Source organism: Scyliorhinus canicula, chromosome 1 (assembly GCF_902713615.1).
Source record: "Scyliorhinus canicula chromosome 1, sScyCan1.1, whole genome shotgun sequence".
NCBI classification, from domain to species: Eukaryota; Metazoa; Chordata; class Chondrichthyes; order Carcharhiniformes; family Scyliorhinidae; genus Scyliorhinus; species Scyliorhinus canicula.
Window position 1 is genome coordinate 166,847,569 of NC_052146.1, and position 23,811 is coordinate 166,871,379.

Sequence of the window (23,811 nt, forward strand, 5' to 3'; positions counted from 1 at the left end):
AGGAATAAATATGGTGCTGGACAGGTTTACTAGTTGTTACAACTAGTAAGCAGTCAATTATAGCCCCACTTGACCCGGAATCACAACACAAGTGAATTTACTAATTGTTCTTAGAAAAATACCCAAAAGCTTTGACCCTTCACTGCCCAATAATTAAAGTCACCAGGTTTGTAAATGCAAACACAATGGGCGGGTTCTCCGTCCAGTGATGCTGGAATTGTGAATTGCAGTTGGGCGGGGAATTGCAGGTCAGCCAAAATCGAGATCAGCATGCTCTGGCACCTTGATATAGGTAAATGCGTTCCACGCCATGTGCTGGCGTGGGCAAGTAAATTGTACAGTAATGGCCATTAGCATATAATTGACAGGTCCTACCCAGTATTTTCAAGCCTCCCGCGATGCTCTGCCTCTACCAGGCAGAAGTGATGATGGTGTGGTTCACTTGTGGTATTTAAAATCGGGAAACATCGCCATGGCCGATGAGGAAGAGAGAGGAGGTAAGATATGTTTCCAAAGGCGCAACAGTGGGCAAACAGTTGTGCCGCAGTCTAGGAGGCATCTGCCAGGGTTGGGGATGTGACGTGGTGCGACCAGGAGATGGGCCATGGTGTCAGCGTGTCCCCGTGACCGGGGTGTCCATGCACGGATCACCATTGCCGCAGCATGCAAGGCACCCATCTGGCTGTGCATCCCACTGACTGCCCACTGTGCCCCACTGCCCCACTGTAAGAGCAGCAGGTGACCCAAAGAACATGCTCTTCTGGCAGATATGCATGTACAGTGGCCATCGGCATCTTCCCTAGCACCCCCCAGGGCAGGCATTCCGCCATGACACCCCCAGCTAACCCACCCCACAGGATGACCAGTTATCAGCAAGCTTTGCACGCCCACTGAGCCCCTGCCCCCATCTATCCTGTCCCCAGACAAGGAGTCACTGCACAAAAGGCCCACAGCACACCACAGCTTCGGTTTCAACAGGTGCTCCTCCCCCAACACCCGGCGGCCGAGCTTCACCTGTGGGCCCTGCCTGCATGCATGCCACTGACGATCAGTGGCGCACTGAACCCCACCCCCTCTCCTCCACAACCTAGAGCCATCCTGCTGGCGGGGTTTCACATGGCGCATCCAAGGACCACCCCGACAGTGGACCCCAAAAGATGGCAAAGGACAGGCGCCGAAGAGCATATCGCTGGCATCGGTAGCACTAGCCACCAGTATCCCTGTTGGCAGGGACAGGTGGTGGAGTCAGAGGCCCCTCGGCACCAGGCACCAACGGGGTCAGGGGGGTGGTGCGGATGGCAAAGTGCCAGGAGGAGCAGCCAGAGCTGGGGGTGGGAATGGGAGGGGGGCCGTAGGGTGCACATGTGGGGTCAGGGGCTGTAATGCAGGCCAGGCATATCATGCAGCCCATTGGATCTGGTTGGCACGGGACAACTCACCATGTTAACATAGAACATACAGTGCAGAAGGAGGCCATTCGGCCTATCGAGTCTGCACCGACTCACTTAAGCCCTCACTTGCACCCTATCCCCATAACCCAATAACCCCATCTAACCTTTCGATCACGAAGGGCAATTTATCATGGCCAATCCACCTAACCTGCACATCTTTGGACTGTAGGAGGAAACCAGAGCACCCGGAGGAAACCCACGCAGACATGGGGAGAACGTACAGACTCCACACAGACAGTGACCCAGCGGGGAATCAAACCTGGGACCCTGGCGCTGTGAAGCCACAGTGCTATCCACTTGTGCTACCGTGCTGCCCATAACATGTCTCCCCTTTACCCCCAGCAGAAAATGGAGTTTGGTTTCAAGCTAGATGCAGTTGGTATCTGCCTAGCTGCCACAGACCTAGCAGGTGCATTGAGACTGCACAAACAAAGGCTGCTCTGGGAGGATCCTACTGAATAGGACCTTGCCCCAGAGGAGCAGGAACTAGTTGGTGATGATAGAAAGCCTGTCACCAACAAGCCGAGGAGGAGGTGGGGAGGAGGCATTGCATCAGACCTCGTAAGCGGCTGACTTATGAGGACCTGCCGGACTGAACATGTCGCGCCGACTGTGGCTGAGTGGGGGGACTTTGAGATATCTGTGCCAGATCATGGAACATTTGGAACCATGGGGGTATGGGGAGGAGACCTGCTCCCAGTGGCCATCAAGGTGACAGTCACCCTCTGGGCGGCACAGTGGCACAGTGGTTAGCATTGCTGCCTACGGCGCTGAGGACCCGGGTTCGAATCCCGGCCCTGGGTCACTGTCTGTGTGGAGTTTGCACATTCTCCCCGTGTCTGCGTGGGTTTCACCCCCACAACCCAAAGATGTGCAGGTTAGGTGGATTGGCCATGCTAAATTGCTCCTTAATTGGAAAAAATGAATTGGATATTCCAAATTTATAAAAAAAAAAGGTGACAGTCACCCTGAATCTCTTTGCATGGGGTCTTTCCAGGCACCGAGTGGGAACCAGTCTGCAATCTCAGAGACCTTTGGTCCACAGCTGCATCCATGCTGTTACGGACGCCCTGTACGCCCGGTCGGCATACTACATCCATCATGTTGCCCAGGCAGTGGCATTCGCCGCCATCACTGGGATATATGCCCCATATATGACGGGTGATTGATGGAACGCGTGTCCCCCTATGAACACCACTGCATGATGTGGTGCCCTTCACAGACCAAAAGAGATTTAATACACTCAATGTGCAGTTGGTGTGCACATCATGCATGTCTGAACCCAACACCTGGGTAGTGTGCATGATGCCTTCATCCTGATGCACTCGATGATGCTCAACACATTCAACATGCTCCCCCAGGTGAGCGGCTGGCTCCTGGGCAACAGGGAGTATCCGTTGCGCTCATGGCTGATGATACCCAGAGACCAACATGGAGCAATGTTGCACCGATGCCCATACTGTGACCAAGGCGTGATCAAACAGTGGATCAGCATCCTCAAGATGCGGTTCAGGTGCCTGGACTGCTCTGGTGGGGCAGCCGAGGGGCCAGATGGTCGGAGGGCGGCCCGACCCCAGGAACCAGCTGCCGCCCACACGGGTCCCGGGCACCTGGAACATCCAGTCCCAGCCACAGTGGAGGTGCAGTCAGAGACCCAGGGACTATGGGAGGGAATGATGCAAATACAGATGGAGGAGTCCATCCAGGAGCAGGGGATGGTGCAGGAGTAGGGGATGGTGCCGGTCATGCGTGCTACCCAGGCCGAAACTGCACAAGTGGCTTCCATTGTGGAGGCAATGGGGGCGACGGTGTCGGATGTGGGCCAGCATGTGCAAGTCCTGCGAATTCTGTGCAGGCGGGGGCCGAGGCCCAAGACAGGGCTGCCCTCTCAAAGGCAACCATATGCCAGATCCACCTGGAGATTGCAGCGGCGTTCCTATGCGTGGCCCAGTCACAGCAGGCCATTGCTGAGAGCATCGGCAGCATTGCCCAGGCGCAGGCCGGCGTGGCACATAAGGAGGTGATCAAGTCCCAGAGGGATGTGGCCCAGTCCCAAAGGAACGTGGCCCATTCACTGGCAGATGTGGCCCACCCTGAGGGACGCGGCCCACTCACTGGCTGATGTGGTACAGACCCTCAGTGTGGTGGCACAGTCGCAACGTGATATGGTGCAGCCCCAGACGGAGATGGTCCACTCCCTGTGCTCCATGGCTGCGAGCATGCAGACCCTGGTCGAGACCAGAGTGGACCTCCAGAATGGCAGCGCCAGGTGGTGGGTGGGGCCTCAGGGGATGGCTCCACCCGCACCCTGTCCCATGGAGTAGCCCAGGGGTTATCGGGCACCCCGAGGGAGAAGGAGGTGCTGCGGCCTGTGCCAGTGACCCCAGCAGAAGAGGCCCGGAACACCACAGCACCTCGAACTCTAACCCCCCACCCACCTCCTGTCCCTGGTGCATCTGGTGGGGGATGAATTAAGGCCCTGTGGGTGAACCGTGCTCTCCACCCCCCCCCCCCCCCCCCCCCCCCCCCCCCCCCCCGCCTCAACGGTCCCCGGGATTCCACAGGAGCGTGTGATAGACTGGCCAGCTCGCATGCAGGAAACAACCAGGTGGAACTTGCTACTGTGGGAATGAGTCAGGCATTGTCAAACGATGTGGAGCACGGAGCTCATCGCATAGCGGGCTGTCATCATCCTCCATCTTGTGGACCAGATCCACTGTCACTGCCAACCCAGTGCCCCCAGCTCCTAGCACCAGAGGTATGTAAATTGGAGGCAGTGTGCATGCGTGTGGTTGGGTGGTGTGGGAGGTGAGGGGGTTTGGTGGTGTGGGAGGTGAGGGGGATGAGGGGGTGTGGGGTGGTGTGGGAGGTGAGGGGGTTTGGTGGTGTGGGAGGTGAGGGGATTTGGTGGTGTGGGAGGTGAGGGGGTTTGGTGGTGCGGGAGGTGAGGGGGTTTGGTGGTGTGGGAGGTGAGGGGGTTTGGTTGTGTGGGAGGTGAGGGGGTGTAGGGTGGTGTGGGAGGTGAGGGGGTGTGGGAGGTGAGGGTGTGTGGGAGGTGAGGGGGTTTGGTGGTGTGGGAGGTGAGGGAGTTTGGTGGTGTGGGAGGTGAGGGGGTTTGTTGGTGTGGGAGGTGAGGGTGTTCGGTGGTGTGGGAGGTAAGGGGGTTTGGTGGTGTGGGAGGTGAGGGGGTTTGGTGGTGTGGGAGGTGAGGGGGTTTGTTGGTGTGGGAGGTGAGGGTGTTCGGTGGTGTGGGAGGTAAGGGGGTTTGGTGGTGTGGGAGGTGAGGGGGTTTGGTGGTGTGGGAGGTGAAGGGGTTTGGTGGTGTGGGAGGTGAGGGTGGTGTGGTAGGTGAGGGTGGTCGGTGGTGTGGGAGGTGAGGGGGTTTGGTGGTGTGGGAGGGGAGGGGGTTTGGTGGTGTGGGAGGTGAGGGTGTTCGGTGGTGAGGGGGTGTGGGGTGGGGTGGGAGGTGAGGGGGTGTGGGGTGGTGTGGGAGGTGAAGGGGTTTAGTGGTGTGGGAGGTGAAGGGGTTTGGGTGGTGTGGGAGGTGAGGGTGTTCGGTGTTGTGGGAGGTGAGGGGGTTGGGTGGTGTGGGATGGTGGTAAACGTGTCCCTGGCCAGAGACCCCCTCCCCCTGGTCGGTGAAGCGTGTCGCGACAAGTGCGTCCCGTGCATGCTGGCCCTGGCGATAGCGTTGTCCCCTTTGTAGTGATCTTTGTATGGGCATGTACATAAGGGTTTAATGGGAAATTGGAAGATCACTGGAGGACAGCACTGGCGGATATAAAAGCCAGACGCAAGCAGCCCTCTCGCTCTTGGTGATTACAATGTGACAAGAGCAGGAGCATTGATCTAGCTCTGGGTGAATGGTGTGCTATGACATAGCTACTGTATATAAACGTTGTAACCTTTGTACTGGTATTGACCTTAAAGTGAAGAACTCACACAGTTGTTAACAGTTACTCAATAAACCTTTCAATACATCTGGACAAATTTGAACCTTCTTCATCAAGGTACAGAAAGCCTCTTCAACAACTGGATTGAATAACACATGTTACGTACAGTAGTGCTACCGAACACACCACAGTAAGATAACAAAAGACCCCTCCCCGTCATTCTCCTCGCTGGACGAGGCCTGCCCTTCCTCCTCATCTTTCTCCAGCACATTGCCCCTTTGCTGGGCTATATTGTGGAAGACGCAGCAGGCCACCACGATGCGGGTGACCCTCCTCGCATCTGGAGGGGCCCTCCAGAACTGTTCAGGCACCTGAAGCGCATCTTCTGGATCCCGAAGCACCTCTTGACCACACCCATGGTCGGCGTATGGGCGTCATTATAGCGGGTCTCCACGTCGGTCTGTGGCTTTCATATGGGCATCATCAACCACGACCACAACGGGTAACACCTGTCGCTCAGCAGCCAGCCCCACAGGCGGGGGTGAGGGTGCACTTCGAACATGCTGGGGATCACCGAGTGCGCCAGTATAGAACATAGACCATAGAACAGTACAGCACAGAACAGGCCCTTCGGCCCTCGATGTTGTGCCGAGCATTGTCCAAAACCAAGATCAAGCAATCCCACTCCCTGTCATTCTGGTGTGCTCCATGTGCCTATCCAATAACCGCTTGAAAGTTCAGAAAGTGTCCGCTCCACTAGCACAGGAGGCAGTCCATTCCACACCCTAACCACTCTCTGAGTAAAGAACCTACCTCGGACATCCCTCCTCTATCTCCCACCCTGAAGCTTATAGTTATGCTCCCTTAGGGCAGAACAGTGGCACAGTGGTTAGCATTGCTGCCTGCGGCGCTGAGGACCCGGGTTCGAATCCCGGCCTGGGTCACTGTTCGTGTGAAGTTTGTACTTTCTCCCCGTGTCTGCGTGGGTTTCACCCCCACAACCCAAAGATGTGCAGGGTAGGTAGATTGGCCACGCTAAATTGCCCCTTAATTGGAAAAAATAATAGGGTACTCTCAATTTAAAAAAAAATAGTTATCCCCCCTTGAAACAGCTACATCCACCCAAGGAAATAGTCTCTGAACGTCCACTCTATCTATCCCCCTCATCATCTTAATAAACCTCTATTAAGTCGCCTGGTAAGACGACTTACCAGGGGTAAGCCATGGGGTACGGGCCTCTGGCACGGAGTCTGTCCCTGTTGCTCAGAAGGGAAGGGGGCAAAGGAGTAGAACATTAGTAATTGGGGACTCAATAGTCAGGGGCACAGATAGGAGGTTTTGCGGGAGCGAGAGAGACTCACGTTTGGTATGTTGCCTCCCAGGTGCAAGGGTAAGTGATGTCTCGGATCGTGTTTTCCGGGTCCTTAAGGGGGAGGGGGAGCAGCCCCAAGTCGTAGTCCACATTGGCACTAACGACATAGGTAGGAAAGGGGACAAGGATGTCAGGCAGGCCTTTAGGGAGCTAGGATGGAAGTTCAGAGCGAGAACAAACAGAGTTGTTATCTCTGGGTTGTTGCCCGTGCCACGGGATAGTGAGATGAGGAATAGGGAGAGAGAGCAATTAAACACGTGGCTACAGGGATGGTGCAGGCGGGAGGGATTCAGATTTCTGGATAACTGGGGCTCTTTCTGGGGAAGGTGGGACCTCTATAGACAGGATGGTCTACATCTGAACCTGAGGGGCACCAATATCCTGGGGGGGAGATTTGTTAGTGCTCTTTGGGGGGGTTTAAACTAATTCAGCAGGGGCATGGGAACCTGGATTGTAGTTTTGGGGTACGGGAGATTGAGAGTATAGAGGTTAGGAGCACAGATTTGACTTCGCAGGAGGGTGCCAGTGTTCAGGTAGGTGGTTTGAAGTGTGTCTACTTCAATGCCAGGAGTATACGAAATAAGGTAGGGGAACTGGCAGCATGGGTGGGTACCTGGGACTTCGACGTTGTGGCCATTTCAGAGACATGGATCGAGCAGGGACAGGAATGGTTGTTGCAGGTTCCGGGGTTTAGGTGTTTTAGTAAGCTCAGAGAAGGGGGCAAAAGAGGGGGAGGTGTGGCGCTGCTAGTCAAGGACAGTATTACGGTGGCGGAAAGGATGCTAGATGGGGACTCTTCTTCTGAGGTAGTATGGGCTGAGGTTAGAAACAGGAAAGGAGAGGTCACCCTGTTGGGAGTTTTCTATAGGCCACCTAATAGTTCTAGGGATGTAGAGGAAAGGATGGCGAAGATGATTCTGGAAAAGAGCGAAAGTAACAGGGTAGTTGTTATGGGAGACTTTAACTTTCCAAATATTGACTGGAAAAGATATAGTTCGAGTACATTAGATGGGTCGTTCTTTGTACAATGTGTGCAGGAGGGTTTCCTGACACAATATGTTGACAGGCCAACAAGAGGCGAGGCCACATTGGATTTGGTTTTGGGTAATGAACCAGGCCAGGTGTTAGATCTGGAGGTAGGTGAGCACTTTGGAAACAGTGACCACAATTCGGTGACCTTTACGTTAGTGATGGAAAGGGATAAGTATACCCCGCAGGGCAAGAGTTATAGCTGGGGGAAGGGCAATTATGATGCCATTAGACATGACTTAGGATGTGTTGGTTGGAGAAGTAGGCTGCAAGGGTTGGGCACACTGGATATGTGGAGCTTGTTCAAGAAACAGCTATTGCATGTTCTTGATAAGTACATACCAGTCAGGCAGGGAGGAAGGGGTCGAGCGAGGGAACCGTGGTTTACCAAAGAAGTGGAATCTCTTGTTAAGAGGAAGAAGGAGGCCTATGTGAAGATGAGGCGTGAAGTTTCAGTTGGGGCGCTTGATAGTTACAAGGAAGCGAGGAAGGATCTAAAGACAGAGCTGAGACGAGCAAGGAGGGGACATGAGAAGTCTTTGGCAGGTAGGATCAAGGAAAACCCAAAAGCTTTCTATCGGTATGTCAGGAATAAAAGAATGACTAGGGTAAGAGTAGGGCCAGTCAAGGACAGTGGTGGGAAGTTGTGTGTGGAGGCTGAGGAGATAAGCGAGATACTAAATGAATACTTTTCGTCAGTATTCACTCAAGAAAAAGATAATATTGTGGAGGAGAATGCTGAGACCCAGGCTATTAGAATAGAAGGCATTGAGGTGCGTAGGGAAGAAGTGTTGGCAATTCTGGACAAGGTGAAAATAGATAAGTCCCCGGGGCCGGATGGGATTTATCCTAGGATTCTCTGGGAAGCCAGGGAAGAGATTGCTGAGCCTTTGGCTTTGATTTTTAGGTCATCATTGGCTACAGGAATAGTGCCAGAGGACTGGAGGATAGCAAATGTGGTCCCTTTGTTCAAGAAGGGGAGTAGAGATAACCCCGGTAACTATAGGCCGGTGAGCCTAACGTCTGTGGGGGGTAAGGTCTTGGAGAGGATTATAAAAGATACGATTTATAATCATCTAGATAGGAATAATATGATTAGGGATAGTCAGCATGGTTTTGTGAAGGGTAGGTCATGCCTCACAAACCTTATCGAGTTCTTTGAGAAGGTGACTGAACAGGTAGACGAGGGTAGAGCAGTTGATGTGGTGTATATGGATTTCAGTAAAGCGTTTGATAAGGTTCCCCACGGTCGGCTATTGCAGAAAATACGGAGGCTGGGGATTGAGGGTGATTTAGAGATGTGGATCAGAAATTGGCTAGTTGAAAGAAGACAGAGAGTGGTAGTTGATGGGAAATGTTCAGAATGGAGTTCAGTTACGAGTGGCGTACCACAAGGATCTGTTCTGGGGCCGTTGCTGTTTGTCATTTTTATAAATGACCTAGAGGAGGGCGCAGAAGGATGGGTGAGTAAATTTGCAGACGACACTAAAGTCGGTGGAGTTGTAGACAGTGCGGAAGGATGTTGCAGGTTACAGAGGGACATAGATAAGCTGCAGAGCTGGGCTGAGAGGTGGCAAATGGAGTTTAATGTGGAGAAGTGTGAGGTGATTCACTTTGGAAAGAATAACAGGAATGCAGAATATTTGGCTAATGGTAAAATTCTTGGTAGTGTGGATGAGCAGAGGGATCTCGGTGTCCATGTACATAGATCCCTGAAAGTTGCCACCCAGGTTGATAGGGTTGTGAAGAAGGCCTATGGTGTGTTGGCCTTTATTGGTAGAGGGATTGAGTTCCGGAGCCATGAGGTCATGTTGCAGTTGTACAAAACTCTAGTACGGCCGCATTTGGAGTATTGCGTACAGTTCTGGTCGCCTCATTATAGGAAGGACGTGGAAGCTTTGGAACGGGTGCAGAGGAGATTTACCAGGATGTTGCCTGGTATGGAGGGAAAATCTTATGAGGAAAGGCTGATGGACTTGAGGTTGTTTTCGTTAGATAGAAGAAGGTTAAGAGGTGACTTAATAGAGGCATACAAAATGATCAGAGGGTTAGATAGGGTGGACAGCGAGAGCCTTCTCCCGCGGATGGGGGTGGCTAGCACGAGGGGACATAGCCTTAAATTGAGGGGTAATAGATATAGGACAGAGGTCAGAGGTGGGTTTTTTACGCAAAGAGTGGTGAGGCCGTGGAATGCCCTACCTGCAACAGTAGTGAACTCGCCAACATTGAGGGCATTCAAAAGTTTATTGGATAAGCATATGGATGATAAGGGCATAGTGTAGGTTAGATGGCCTTTAGTTTTTTTTTCCATGTCGGTGCAACATCGAGGGCCGAAGGGCCTGTACTGCGCTGTATCGTTCTATGTTCTATGTTCTATGTTCATCCTCTTCCACTCCAAAGAGAAAAGCCCAGCTCCCTCAACCTTTCCTCATACGACCTATCCTACAAACCAGGCAGCATCCTGGTAAATCTCCTTTGCACCCTTTCCAATGCTTCCACATTCCTCCTATAATGAGGTGACCAGAACTTCACACAATACTCCAAATGTGGTCTCACCAGGGTCATGTATAGTTGCAGCATAACCCCGCGGCTCTTAAACTCAAGCCCCCTGTTAATAACCGCTAACACACTATAAGCCTTCTTCACGACTCTATCCACTTGAGTGGCAACCTTCAGAGATCTGTGGACAGGAACCCCAAGATCTCTCTGTTCCTCCACATTCCTCAGAACCCTGTCGTTGACCCAGTAATCCGCATTCACATTTTTTCTCCCAAAATGAATCACCTCGCACTTATCAGGGTTAAACTCCATCTGCCATTTTTTGGCCCAGCTCTGCATCCTATCAATGTCTCTTTGCAGCCTACAACAGCCCTCCACCTCATCCACTACTCCACCAAACTTGGTGTCATCAGCAAATTTACTGACCCATCCTTCAGCCCCCTCCTCCAAGTCATTGATAAAAATCACAAATAGCAGAGGACCCAGCACTGATCCCTGTGGTACACCGCTGGTAACTGGTCTCCAGTCTGAAAATGTTCCGTCTATCACCACCTCCGTCTTCTATGTGATAGCCAGTTATTTATCCAATTGGTCAAATTTCCCTCTATTCCACACCTCCTTACTTTCTTCATAAGCTGACCATGGGGAACCTTATCAAACGCCTTACTAAAATCCATGTATACGACATCAACTGCTCTACCTTCATCTACACACTTAGTTACCTCCTCAAAGAATTCAATCAAATTTGTGAGGCAAGACTTACCCTTCACGAATCTGTGTTGACTATCCCGGATTAAGGTGCATCTTTCCAAGTGGTCATAAATCCTATCCTTCAGGATCTTTTCCATTAACTTACCGACCACTGAAGTAAGGCTAACTGGCCTATAATTACCAGGGTCATTCCTATTCCCTTTCTTGAACAGAGGAACAACATTTGCCACTCTCCAGTCCTCTGGCACGATCCCCGTGGACAGTGAAGACCCAAAGATCAAAGCCAAAGGCTCTGCAATCTCATCCCTTGCCTTCCAAAGAATCCTTGGATATATCCCATCTGGCCCAGGGGACTTGTTGACCCTCAAGTTTTTCAAAATTGCTAATACATCTTTCCTCAGAACATCTGGGGGCAGCACGGTAGCATTGCGGATAGCACAATCGCTTCACAGCTCCAGGGACCCAGGTTCAATTCCGGCTTGGGTCACTATCTGTGCGGAGTCTGCACATCCTCCCCGTGTGTGTGTGGGTTTCCTCCGGGTGCTCCGGTTTCCTCCCACAGTCCAAAGATGTGCAGGTTAGGTGGATTGGCCATGATAAATTGCCCTTAGGGTCCAAAATTGCCCTTAGTGATGGGTGGGGTTACTGGGTTATGGGGATAGGGTGGAGGTGTTGACCATGGGTAGGGTGCTCTTTCAGAGCCGGTGAAGACTCGATGGGCTGAATGGCCTCCTTCTGAACTGTAAATTCTATGAAATTCTATGAAATCTACCCCCTCCAGCCTACCCGCCTGTATCACACACTCATCCTCAAAAAACACGGCCCCTCTCCTTGGTGAACACTGAAGAAAAATATTCATTCAACGCCTCTCCTATTTCTTCTGACTCCATGCACAAGTTTCCACAACTGTCCTTGACCGGCCCTACCCTCACCCTGGTCATTCTTTTATTTCTCACATAAGAGTAGAAAGCCTTGGGGTTTTCCTTGATCCGACCTGCCAAGGACTTCTCACACCCCCTTTTAGCTCTCCTAAGCCCTTTTTTAGCTCATTCCTTGCTACCTTGTAACCCTCAAGCAACCCAACTGAACCTTGTTTTCTCATCCTTACATACGCTTCCTTTTTCCTTTGACAAGACATTCAACCTCTTTTGGTTCCTTCACACGGCCATTTCCTCCCTGCCTGACAGGGACATACCTATCAAGGACACGCAGTATTTGTTCCTTGAACAAGCTCCACTTTTCATTTGTGCCTTTCCCTGTCAGTTTCTGTTCCCATCTTATGTTCCCTAATTCTTGCCTAACCGCATCATAATACCCTCCCCCAATTATAAACCTTGCCCTGCAGTCTGGCCCTATCCCTCTCCATTGCAATAGTGAAAGACACTAAATTGGTCACTATCTCCAAAGTGTTCTCCCACAAACAAATCGAATACTTGGCCCAGTTAATTACCCAGTACCAAATCCAATGTGGCCCCACCTCTTGTCAGACTATCCACATATTGTGTCAGGAAACCCTCCTGCTCACACTGTACAAAACCGCTCCATCCAAACTGTTCGACCTATAGAGGTTCCAATCAATATTTGGAAAGTTAAAGTCACCCCTGACAACTACCCTGAGACCTCCACACCTATCCATAATCTGTTTTGCAATTTCTTTCTCCACATCTCTATTACTATTTGGGGGCCTATAGAAAACTCCGAACAATGTGACCGCTCCTTTCCTATTTCTAACTTTGGCCCATATAACCTCAGTAGGCAGATCCCCTTCGAACTGCCTTTCTGCAGCCGTTAAACTATCCTTGATTAATAATGCTACTCCTCCACCTCTATTACCATCTTTCCTCCTCTTACTGAAACATCTATCCCCGGAACTTCCAACAACCATTCCTGTCCCTGTTTTAACCATGTCTCCGTAATGGCCACAACATCGTAGTCCCAAGTACCAATCCACACTCCAAGTTCACCTACCTTATTCCGGATGCTCCTTGCATTGAAGTAGACACACTTCAACCCGCCTTTAGAACATAGAACATAGAACAGTACAGCACAGAACAGGCCCTTCGGCCCTCGATGTTGTGCCGAGCCATGATCACCCTACTTAAACCCACGTAACCCGTATACCCGTAACCCAACAATCCCCCCATTAACCTTACACTACGGGCAATTTAGCATGTCCAATCCACCTAACCCGCACATCTTTGGACTGTGGGAGGAAACCGGAGCACCCGGAGGAAACCCACGCACACACGGGGAGGACGTGCAGACTCCACCCAGACAGTGACCCAGCCGGGAATCGAACCTGGGACCCTGGAGCTGTGAAGCATTGATGCTAACCACCATGCTACCGTGAGGCCCCTATTTCTGTCTGCAGGTACAGTCCTGCAACCTTGATACCCTCCTCAGTACCTCACTACTCTCAACACTGGCTTCTGGACTACAGCTGGTTTTCTCAACCCCCTGACAAATTAGTTTAACCCCCCCCCCCCCCCCCCCCCCCCCCCCCGAAGAGCAGTAGCAAATTTTCCTCCCAGGACATTGGTGCCCCTATGGTTCAGGTGCAAACCGTCCTGTCTGTACAGGTCCCACCTTCCCCAGAATGTGCTCCAATTATCCACGTACCTGAAACCCTCCCTCCTACACCATCCCTGCAGCCACGTGTTTATCTGCACTGTCTCCCTGTTCCTCACCTCACTAGCACGTAGCACCAGCAACAAACCAGAGATGACAACATGGTTTGTCCTGGCTCTCAGCTTCCACCCCAGCTCCCTAAATTCCTGTTTTAAATCCCTGTCCCTTCTTTTACCTATGTCGTTGGTACCGATGTGTACCACGACTTGTGACTGTTCACCCTCCCCCTTAAGAATTCTGAAAATACGGTCCGAGACGTCACGGACCCTGGCACCCAGGAGGCAACATACCATCCGTGAGTCTCTTCCGCTGCTACAGAACCGTCTATCTGTCCCTCTAACTATCGAGTCCCCAATAACTATTGCTCTACTGCTCTCCCCCCTTCCCTTCTGAGCCACAGGGATGGACTCAGTGCTGGAGATCCGTTCATCGTGCCTTACCCCTGGTAGGTCGTCCCCCTCAACAGTATCCTAGGATTCTCTGGGAAGCCAGGGAGGAGATTGCAGAGCCTATGTCCTTGATCTTTATGTCGTCTTTGTCGACAGGAATAGTGCCGGAAGACTGGAGGATAGCAAATGTTGTCCCCTTGTTCAAGAAGGGGAAATAGAAATAGAAATAGAGAAATACAGCACAGAACAGGCCCTTCGGCCCACGATGTTGTGCCAAACTTTTGTCCTAGGTCATAGAATTTTGGATAATTTTTCATGGCCAATCCACCCAACCTGCACATCTTTGGACTGTGGGAGGAAACCGGAGTACCCGGAGGAAACCCACGCAGTCACGGGGAGGATGTGCAGACTCCACACAGACAGTGACCCAAGTCGAAATCAAACTTGGGACCCTGGAGCTGTGAAGCAATTATGCTATCCACAATGCTACCGTGCTGCCCTTAAGAAGTTAACCCACACACCATTATTCTACCATAATCCATGTACCTATCTAATAGCCGCTTGAAGGTCCCTAACGTTTCCGACTCAACTACTTCCACAGGCAGTGCATTCCATGCCCCCACTACTCTCTGGGTAAAGAACCTACCTCTGACATCCCCTCTATATCTTTCACCATTTATCTTAAATTTATGTCCCCTTGTAATGGTGTGTTCCACCCGGGGAAAAAGTCTCTGACTGTCTACTCTATCTATTCCCCTAATCATCTTATAAACCTCTATCAAGTCGCCCCTCATCCTTCTCCGTTCTAATGAGAAAAGGCCTAGCACCCTCAACCTTTCCTCGTATGACCTACTCTCCATTCCAGGCAACATCCTGGTAAATCTCCTTTGTACCTTTTCCAAAGCTTCCACATCCTTCCTAAAATGAGGCGACCAGAACTGCACACAGTACTCCAAATGTGGCCTGACCAAGGTTTTGCACAGCTGCATCATCACCTCACGGCTCTTAAATTCAATCCCTCTGCTAATGAACGCGAGCACACCATAGGCCTTCTTCACAGCTCTATCCACCTGAGTGGCAACTTTCAAAGATCTATGAACATAGACCCCAAGATCTCTCTGCTCCTCCACATTGCCAAGAACCCTACCGTTAACCCTGTATTCCGCATTCATATTTGTCCTTCCAAAATGGACAACCTCACACTCGTCAGGGTTAAACTCCATCTGCCACTTCTCAGCCCAGCCCTGCATTCAATCTATGTCTCTTTGAAGCCGACAACAGCCCTCCTCACTATCCAGAACTCCACCAATCTTCTATCATCTGCAAATTTACTGACCCACCCTTCAACTCCCTCATCCAAGTCATTAATGAAAATCACAAACAGCAGAGGATCCAGATCTGATCCCTGCGGTACGCCACTGATAACTGGGCTCCAGGCTGAATATTTGCCATCCACCACCACTCTCTGTCTTCTATCGGTTAGCCAGTTTGTTATCCAACTGGCCAAATTTCCCACTATCCCATGCCTCCTTACTTTCTGCACAGGCCTACAACGGGGAACCTTATCAAATGCCTTACTAAAATCCATGTACACTACATCCACTGCTTTACCTTCATCCACATGCTTGGTCACCTCCTCAAAGAAGTCAATAAGACTTGTAAGGCAAGACCTACCCCTCAAAAATCCGTGCTGACTATCCCTAATCAAGCAGTGCCTTTCCAGATGCTCAGAAATCCTATCCCTCAGTACCCTTTCCATTACTTTGCCTAGCACCGAAGTAAGACTAACTGGCCTGTAATTCCCAGGGTTATCCCTATTCCCTTCTTTGAACAGGGGCACGACATTCACCACTCTCCAATCCTCTGGTACCACCCCTGTTGACAGAGAGGACGAAAAGATCATTGCCAACGGCTCTGCAATTTCATTTCTTGCTTCCCATAGAATCCTTGGATATATCCCGTCAGGCCCGGGGGACTTGTCTATCCTCAAGTTTTTCAAAACGCGAAACACATCTTCCTTCCTGACAAGTATCTCCTCGAGCGTATCAGTGTGCTTCATGCTGTCCTCTCCAACAATATGGCCCCTCTCGTTTGTAAATACTGAAGAAAAATACTTGTTCAAGACCTCTCCTATCTCTTCAGACTCAATACACAATCTCCGACTACTGTCCTTGATCGGACCTACCCTCACTCTAGTCATTCTCATATTTCTCACATATGTGTAAAAGGCCTTGGGGTTTTCCTTGATCCTACCTGCGAAAGATTTTTCATGCCCTCTCTTAGCTCTCCTAATCCCTTTCTTCAGTTCCCTCCTGGCTATCTTGTATCCCTCCAGCGCCCTGTCTGAACCTTGTTTCTTCAGCCTTACATAAGTCTCCTTCTTCCTCTAACAAGACATTCAACCTCTCATGTCAACCATGGTTCCCTCACTCGACCATCTCTTCCCTGCCTGGCAGGGACATACATATCAAAGACACGCAGTACCTGTTCCTTGAACAAGTTCCACATTTCACTTGTGTCCTTCCCTGACAGCCTATGTTCCCAACTTCTGCACTTCAATTCTTGTCTGACAGCATTGTATTTACCCTTTCCCCAATTGTAAACCTTGCCCTGTTACACGCACCTATCCCTCTCCATAACTAAAGTGAAAGTCACAGAATTGTGGTCACTACCTCCAAAATGCTCCCCCACTAACAAATCTATCACCTGCCCTGGTTCATTACCAAGTACTAAATCCAATATGGCCTCCCCTCTGGTCGGACAATCTACATACTGTGTTAAAAAAGCTTCCTGGATGCACTGCACAAACACCACCCCATCCAAACTATTTGATCTAAAGAGTTTCCACTCAATGTTTGGGAAGTTGAAGTCACCCATGACTACTACCCTGTGACTTATGCACCTTTCCAAAATCTGTTTCCCAATCTGTTCCTCCATATCTCTGCTGCTATTGGGGGGCCTATGGAAAACTCCCAACAAGGTGACTGCTCCTTTCCTATTTCTAACTTGAACCCATATTACCTCAGTAGGCAGATCCCCCTTGAACTGCCTTTCTGCAGCTGTTATACTATCTCTAATTAATAATGCCATCCCCCCCACCTCTTTTACCACCCTCCCTAATCTTGTTGAAACATCTATAACCAGGGACCTCCAACAACCATTTCTGCCCCTCTTTTATCCAAGTTTCCGTGATGGCCACCACATCGTAGTCCCAAGTACCGATCCATGCCTTAAGTTCACCCACCTTATTCCTGATGCTTCTTGCATTAAAGTATACACACTTCAACCCATCTCCTTGCCTGCAAGTATTCTCCTTTGTCATTGTTACCTTCCCCACTGCATCACTACGTGCTTTGGCGTCCTGACTATCGGCTTCCTTAGTTGCTGGACTACAAATCCGGTTCCCATTCCCCTGCCAAATTGGTTTAAACCCTCCCGAAGACTACGAGAAAACCTCCCCCCCAGGATATTGGTGCCCCTCTGGTTCAGGTGCAACCCGTCCTGCTTGTACAGGTCTCACCTTCCCCAGAATGCGCTCCAATTATCCAAATACCTGAAGCCCTCCCTCCTACACCATTCCTGCAGCCACGTGTTCAACTGCACTCTCTCCCTATTCTTAGCCTCATTATCACGTGGCACCGGCAACAAACCAGAGATGACAACTCTGTCTGTCCTGGCCTTTAACTTCCAGCCTAACTCCCTAAACTTGTTTATTACCTCCACACCCTTTTTCCTACCTACATCGTTGGTACCAATGTGCACCACGACTTCTGGCTGCTCACCCTCCCCCTTCAGGATCCTGAAGACACGATCCGAGACATCCCTGGCCCTGGCACCCGGGAGGCAACATACCTTTCGGGAGTCTCGCTCGCGACCACAGAATCTCCTATCTATTCCCCTAACCATTGAATCTCCTATTACTATTGCTTTTCTATGCTCCCCCCTTCCCTTCTGAGCCCCAGAGCCAGACTCAGTGCCAGAGACCTGGCCGCTGGGGCCTTCCCCCGGTAGGTCATCCCCCCCAACAGCATCCAAAACGGTATTTTTAAAACTTGTTTTGAAGGGGAACGGCCACAAGGGATCCCTGCACTGTCTGCCTGTTAGTTTTCTTTCCCCTGACTGTAACCCAGCTACTCTTGTCCAGTACCTTTGGTGTGGCTACCTCCCTGTAACCCTTCTCGATAACCCCTTCTGCCTCCCGGATGATCCGAAGTTCATCCAGCTCCAGCTCCAGTACCTTAACACGGTCTCTGAGGAGCTGGAGTTGGGTGCACTTCCCGCAGGTATAGTCAGCGGGGACACCAGTGGTTTCCCTCACCACCCACATCCTACAGGAGGAGCATGCAACTGCCCTAGCATCCATCCCCTCTTATTTTACAGAATTAGCTGCCCCGTGGACCAACTGGACCTCCGCCCTCCGACTCTGCTTCCAGTCAGCTGTACTCTAAACTCCTGGCTCCCTTCACGCTCTTTGATAAATATAGGAAATGAAATGTAAGGAGCACCTTACTCCCTCCTCACCTAACTCCCTCAGTCACCAAACTCTCACTGTGGCACTCAAATGCCACAAGCTCAGCACTCCCTCAGTCACCAAACTCTCACTGTAACACTCAAATGCCACAAGCTCAGCACTCCCTCAGTCACCAAACTCTCACTGTAGCACTCAAATGCCACAAGCTCAGCACTCCCTCAGTCACCAAACTCTCACTGTAGCACTCAAATGCCACAAGCTCAGCACTCCAGTGCAAACAAAGTCTGCACTGTAACTAGCTCCTATTTATACTGTAACTCTAACTTCTGAAAACTGGCCTAATGCAATTAACTAATTAACAAGCTCCAGCTGCAAGTAAGTACAAGTAGAACCTTGTTTAAGCTGATTCAAAATCCACCTTCTTATAGACCAAACAGCAACTTTTAAGTTAATTAACTAAATAAAATAAATACTAGACTTTAAATAAAAATGAACCCTTATACTCTCTCAGTCACCAAACTCTCACTGTAGCACTCAAATTCCACAAGCTCAGCACTCCAGTGCAAACAACCCTGGTAATTGTAGACCTGTGAGCCTTACTTTGGTTGTGGGTAAAATGTTGGAAAAGGTTATAAGAGATAGGGTTGATAATCATCTTGAAAAGAACAAGTTGATTAGCGATACTCAGCACGGTTTTGTGAAGGGTAGGTCATGCCTCACAAACCTTATTGAGTTTTTTGAGAAGGTGACCAAACAGGTGGATGAAGGTAAAGCGGTTGATGTGGTGTATATGGATTTCATATGCGTTTGATAAGGTTCCCCACGGTAGGCTATTGCAGAAAATACGGAAGTATGGGATTGAAGGTGATTTAGCAGTTTGGATCAGTAATTGGCTAGCTGAATGAAGACAGAGGGTGGTGGTTGATGGCAAATGTTCATCCTGGAGTTCAGTTACTAGTGGTGTATCGCAAGGATCTGTTTTGGGGCCACTGCTGTTTGTCATTTTTATAAATGACCTGGAAGAGGGTGTAGAAGGATGGGTTAGTAAATTTGCAGATGACACGAAGGTCGGTGGAGTTGTGGCTAGTGCTGAAGGATGTTATAGGTTACAGAGGGACATAGATAATCTGCAGAGCTAGGCTGAGAGGTGGCAGATGGAGTTTAATGCGGAAAAGTGTGAGGTGGTTCACTTTGGAAGGAGTAACAGGAATGCAGAGTACTGGGCTAATGGCAAGATTCTTGGTAGTGTAGATGAACAGAGAGATCTCGGCATCCAGGTACATAAATCCCTGAAAGTTGCCACCCAGGTTAATAGGGCTGTTAAGAAGGCATATGGTGTGCTAGCCTTTATAAGCAGGGGGATTGAGTTTCGGAGCCAAGAGGTCATGCTGCAGCTGTACAAAACTCTGGTGCGGCCGCACCTGGAGTACTGCGTGCAGTTCTGGTCACGACATTATAGGAAGGATGTGGAAGCTTTGGAAAGGGTTCAGAGGAGATTTACTAAGATGTTGCCTGGTATGGAGGGAAGGTCTTATGAGGAAAGACTCAGGGACTTGAGGTTGTTTTCGTTAGGAGAAGGCTGAGAGGTGACTTAATAGAGACATATAAGATAGTCAGAGGGTTAGATAGGGTGGACAGAGAGAGTTTTTTTCCTCGGATGGTGATGACCAACACGAGGGGACATAGCTTTAAATTGAGGGGTGGTAGTTTCAGAGGCAGTTTCTTTCCTCGGAGAGTAGTAGGGGTGTGGAACGCCCTGCCTGCAACAGTAGTAGACTCGCCAACTTTAAGGGCATTTAAGTGGTCACTGGATAGACATATGGATGAAAATGGAATAGTGTAGGTCAGATAGGCTTCGGATGGTTTCACGGGTTGGCGCAACATCGAGGGACGAAGGGCCCATACTGCGCTGTAATGTTCTATGTAATTCTATCTATACTTGTTACTGAGGGGAACAATGACAGACGATCCCTGCACTGACTGCTTCCTCCCAGCCCCTCTCACCATCACCCATCTATCTTGATTCTTAGGAGTAACTACAGCTCCAGTTCTTCCAGCTCCATCTCCAGTTCCCTAATGCGGTTTCTGAGGAGCTGGAGATGGGGGCACTTCCCACAGGTGAAATCACTCAAAAATTCTGCAGGAGGAACATTGCACTGCCTTCCCAGCCATCCCCTCTAGATAAAAAAAAGAAAAAGAAAGAAAGAGCTTACCTGTTATTCACTCTACCCCTTAGGTTACAGGAGGTGGAAGGGTGGGGGATTCAGATAAAAATATAACACTTAACCTGCAACCACTGCGCCCCAGACAAGAACAGCAATCAGCTGTTATGGGCCTGCGCAAACAATTTTAATCTTTACTACTTACCCAGCAGTCACTCTGTCCTCACTCCAACCAGATTCAGCTGGAAACTCCCAACAGTAAGTTTTTTAAAAATTTACTCCCCTTCTCAGTAAGCACTCACTCAGCAACCACTGCGCCCCACACAATAACACCTCAGGGAAAAAAAAACTACTTACCAGTAACCAGCCAATCACTTACCTCCAGGCAACATCCTGGCAAATCTCCTTTGCACCTCTTCCAAAGCTTCCACATCCTTCCTAAAATGAGGCGACCAGAACTGCACACAGTACTCCAAATGCGGCCTTACCAAGGTTTTGTACAGCTGCATCATCACCTCAAGGCTCTTAAATTCAATCCCTCTGCTAATGAACGCTAGCACACCATAGGCCTTCTTCACAGCTCTATCCACTTGAGTGGCAACTTTCAAAGATCTATGAACATAGGCCCCAAGATCTCTCTGCTCCTCCACATTGCCAAAAACCCTACCGTTAACCCTGTATTCCGCATTCATATTTGTCCTTCCAAAATGGACAACCTCACTCTTTTCAGGGTTAAACTCCATCTCAGCCCAGCTCTACATCCTATCTCTGTCTTTGCAGCTGACAACAGCCCGCCTCATTATTCATGTATTTGTTAAGACGCCACTTAAACGTCACTATCGTACCTGCTTTCACCACCTCTTCCGGCAGCAAATTCCAAGCACCTCTGTGTAAAAAAAACCTTCCCTCGCACATCTCCTCTAAACTTTGCCCCTCGCATCTTATACCTATGCCCCTTAGTAATTCACCCCTCTACCCTGGGAAAAAGCCTCTGACTATCCACTCTGTCTATGCCCCTCATAATTTTGTAGACCTCTATCAGGTTGCCCCTCAACCTCTGCCGTTCCAGAGAGAACAAACCAAATTTTTCCAACCTCTCCTCATAGTTAATGCCCTCCACCAGGGAATATCCTGGTAAACTTCCTCTGTGCCCTCTCCAAACCCTCCACATCCTTCTGGTAGTGTGACGACCAGAATTGAACACAATACAGCTGCAGCATGACTTGCCAATTTTTATACTCAATGCCCAGTCATTGAAGGCAAGCAAGGCGTATGCCTTCTTGGCTACCTTCTCCACCTGCATTGCCACTTTCAATGACCTGATCTGATTCAGCCATGGTCTGATTGCATGGTGGAGAAGGCTCAAAGTGGTGAATTACCTACTTCTGCTCCTAATTCTTATGTTCCTATGTTCAGTCTTGGAGTACGCACGCCCTGGACCGCCCCACCAGTGTCCCCAGTCCTGATTATGTCCACCCCTGCCTGCGGTTTGGCCCTCCCCCGACTTTGGCGGTGCTGGACTGAGTCTGCAGCCGCCACGCTGTGTTCCCAACAAGTGAGACCACACTTGTCCCTCACCGGCGCGAACTCGGCTGGTCGGGGACGGAACATCACAAGTGGGCCTTAGCCAACGTACAGAGGCCGTGGATACGGTGTGCGGTGTACTCTGTGAGTACGCTGCTTTCATGGGGCAGAGCATCGCAAAATTGGAGATTCTCTGCCCCGTCGCCGAACACGATATCGGCGTCAGGGATTGGAGAATCCAACCCATGGTGTCTCTGGCTAATTTATACTGTAACCCAAACTTTGCCATCCACCATTTGAAACGTTCCAGACCCGAGCCACCAAATTATGTTGTGACATCCTGGTCAATTCCAGTCCCAGGAATTCAACACTCATAGCCTTTCTGGAGAAAACAGAGAGTAGAGATAGTAGGAGGACCTTGTTCCTCACTGCCAGGAGACAAACTGAGTTCCATGGGACTCTGAAAATGATTCCATTGGGATAGGATCCAATCACTGCCTGTTATTGGGCAGGGTACGGCCTTCCGGCCAATTCATTGGCAAACAGACAATCAATCAAACTGAGTACAATCCCATTTTTCCCACTGGTGCTAACAAGTCTGAAGCTCCTGTTCTGACTAGCAGAGTGTTTTGTCCTGTAACTTCTGAATTCCTCAATCTCTCTGCTGCTTGACTTTATAATAATAATAAAAGTATTAAAAAAATTATTCTCACAAGTAGGCTTACATAAATATTGCAATGAAGTGACTGTGAAAAACCCCGAGTCGCCACATTCCGGCGCCTGTTCTGGTACATTGAGGGAGAATTCAGAATGTCCATATTAACGAACAGCATATCTTTTGGGACTTGTGGGAGGAAACCGGAGCACCCGTGAAACCCACTTAGACACAGGGAAAACATGCAGATTTCACACCGACAGTGACCCAAGCTGGGTATCAAACCTGGGATCGTGGAGCTGTGAAACAACACTGCTAATCACTGTGTTACCATGCCACCCTCTGGATACATGTCCATTAATCATCCATGGAATAAAAATGACAACAGCGAAATCAAAGGAATGGGAAATAAGGGAATAAACAGGAAGGACCCTTACATAGTGCTGTCGAGGAGGGTTTAATCAAGCTTGTCAGGAGGATGGGAATCATATCTTAGATTCAAAACTGCTCTCAAAAATGAAAATGGGAGGCAGGAAATAAACAAACAAGTATGGGAAGCAGAAATTCAAAGACTAATAAATGTTTACTGATTAACAGTACATACTTACAGTGCAACACATCTGGTGAAAGATGGCTTAAAGAAGAGCTGGAATGGCAGGTCATCATTTCTAGTTACAGGATTTTAAAAAGGATAGAGAAGAGTGTTAAAAGGAATGGTTTATATTATTGGCTATGGAAAGAATCATACCTGTAGGAGGGATGATATACTGGGAAGCTCAAAGTGTGATGATTAAGATTGGTGAGCTGTGCACACAAATAGCCACGTTAGAACAGACCATAATGGAAATAATAGATGAGTGGATTCAAAAGCGAGATTGTGCATTTAATATTCATAGAAAAGTTAAGGAAGACAAAAAGGAGGTGCGATGACATTACTGACTAAGGAACCGTTTTAGTGTTTCAAAGAGAACATCAGGATACAATAAGGACACATAAGGACTTATGAATTAGAAGCAGGAGTAGGCCA

At 49.7% G+C, this 23,811-nt stretch overlaps 1 protein-coding gene across 1 annotated transcript in view; it reads left to right on the top strand.

Annotated features, from left to right (window-relative positions):
• LOC119969069 (interleukin-6 receptor subunit beta-like) overlaps positions 1–23,811 on the top strand; it is a 291,637-nt gene that overhangs the window by 240,146 nt on the left and 27,680 nt on the right. The gene's annotated exons all lie outside the window — the stretch shown is intronic.